The sequence below is a fragment of the Cicer arietinum genome, chromosome 3, assembly GCF_000331145.2.
Source record: "Cicer arietinum cultivar CDC Frontier isolate Library 1 chromosome 3, Cicar.CDCFrontier_v2.0, whole genome shotgun sequence".
NCBI classification, from domain to species: domain Eukaryota; kingdom Viridiplantae; phylum Streptophyta; class Magnoliopsida; order Fabales; family Fabaceae; genus Cicer; species Cicer arietinum.
Genome location: NC_021162.2, coordinates 37,385,011 through 37,387,213, shown reverse-complemented (window position 1 = coordinate 37,387,213; position 2,203 = coordinate 37,385,011). Strand labels below are relative to the sequence as shown.

Genomic DNA, 2,203 nt, shown 5'->3' with positions numbered 1-2,203 from the left:
CTAAACCCTAAACCCTAAACCCTAAACCCTAAACCCTAAACCCTAAACCCTAAACCCTAAAACGTGTTGGCGCTTTTAGCTTTGGTCGTGCTAGTGCAATGGTCGAGCAACTTGAAACAGTGGGTCAAGAACCACTTGATTTCTCTTGTACAATAATGGTTCTTGGAAACACAGGATTCAAAATAGTAAGCAGTGAAGAATACCAAATGTTAATAGATCAACAGATACAAAAATATACACGGACCAACAAATCAAGTGACCCAATTGATAAGAAACCTTACCCAAAAAAACACAAACATTATCTTATCCAACAGGTTATATAAAAACCTTCAGATTATTGATCAATAACAAGAACATATAAATAAAATCAAACCTGGTAGCCGCATTTGCATGGTCTCAATTGCTGATCTGTCAAATCCATCTCTTCAGCACAGAGAGGACAAGTCCTTTCTCCTTCATCACTCATGATTGCACTGGATGAAAATTCAGTAGACCAGAAAACACACATCAGACTGTCGAGTAAACATTGTATGCAAGGGGACATTATAAACAGTATAATCCTTAAACTGTATCAAGAATTTAATTATCATCTACCCCTTAACGTAACAACTAACAAATTAATAAGTTTTACACAGTGCCACTGTCATTTAACATATACTGTAACAAAAACAGGGAAAAAAGCATACAGTTGAGGATTGGCAAATTTTAATATAAACATAATGACACCAAGGGAGTGAACTACAACTATAACCACAGCTTAAATCCAAACGCTAACACTAAAATTCAAATTAAAAATATACATAAATTGCAGTACGCCCCATAGATCAACTAAACACTAATCAGAGCATAAAATCTCACATAAAACGAGGTATAAATTAAAACAATCAAATTCCTAATCCTAACAAAAATCAAAATCTTACAAAAACCTATTTGATTGTTAGACTCTATATGACTCGACATTTGTCTTCACCACAAACTACATACGGAAATGAGACATTCTCACTTGTCTCGCTAGTACTATATCAGTTATTACAATCAATAGAGTTCAAACTTTACCTCAAATCGAGCTTTACCACCTCGAGTGGGTTTTGCTCCTCATTCCAAAGCTTCCATACAACCTCCAAACTCAAGGGAGACTTTCAGCACCAACGACAACGACGACACAAAACAAAAGTCAACGAAAGGTCTCACCAAAACCTCGAAATAGTTCGACGTCAACTTTCGAATGACGCGCAAACTAATAGTCTTCTCGTCTAAAAGGTTTCGGCGCAAATATTCCAAAAACAAAGTAGGTTTTTCAAAAACGACAAATGAACTGATCAGAACTAAACAGAACCGCATCAGGGGCAATATGTCATTTTTCAAAGTGTAATGGCTGGTGTTTTCGTACATAGAAGATGAAAGAAGGTGTTGTGTGGATTTCTTAGGCGGTCTCGGTTTTCACTAACAACATTGGCTGTGGCCGGGATGTCGGTATGAAGTTGGTGGTTTGTTTTTTCGGTACGACAAATATAACCTTTCGAGTTTAGATTCTTAGTGGGAATGAAAGAGGGGGTTACAAGGGTCCCGAATACACTCCTAGTGTTGCAAACGATGCACTATTCAGATTGTGGAAGAAGAGAGAAGTTTAAAAGAAAAAGTGTCATGGGGATGTGTGTTGTTGTTGGTGTGTGGGAAGAAGAAGATCATGACCAAGCAGTTTTAATTTTATTATTAGTCAAAACAAGGTGAACTTTGTTGGTGGCTAAATTGGTCTCCATAGTTTATTATTAAATTAATAATTAATAATATATTAAAGATAGAAGATAATTATGGCTATAATTTAATGATGATAAACTAATAATTATAATAGTAATCTTTTTCATATAAAAAAATTATAAATATGAGTATTAATTTCAAAAATATTGACTTAAATATATTTTAAGTTTTCATTATTTTAAAATTAATATATTAAATATGATTTTTTTTATTAAAAAATAAATATATGAATATTAATCTTAAAATGTTGGATTAAATAAAATTTTATTTCATATAAAGTTGTGACAAATACCCGAATTATATTTCTAGACTTTGAAAAGCATTTCACTAGAGAACTAAGTTGAACATTAGCACAACATATCACCCACAAACGCATGGTCATACTGAGAGAACCATTCAAAATTTGGAAGGCATGTTCAAAGTTTGTATTCTTAAAGATGGAGGC

At 33.5% G+C, this 2,203-nt stretch overlaps 1 long non-coding RNA gene across 1 annotated transcript; it reads right to left on the bottom strand.

The window, feature by feature from the left end:
- Positions 1–111: 111 nt before the first annotated feature.
- On the bottom strand, positions 112–1,718 carry LOC113784375 (uncharacterized). The gene is made up of 2 exons (XR_012162238.1): positions 1,057–1,718; positions 112–473 (listed from the first exon to the last, which is right to left on the bottom strand). It is a non-coding gene; the product is annotated as an uncharacterized lncRNA (long non-coding RNA).
- Positions 1,719–2,203: the final 485 nt, after the last annotated feature.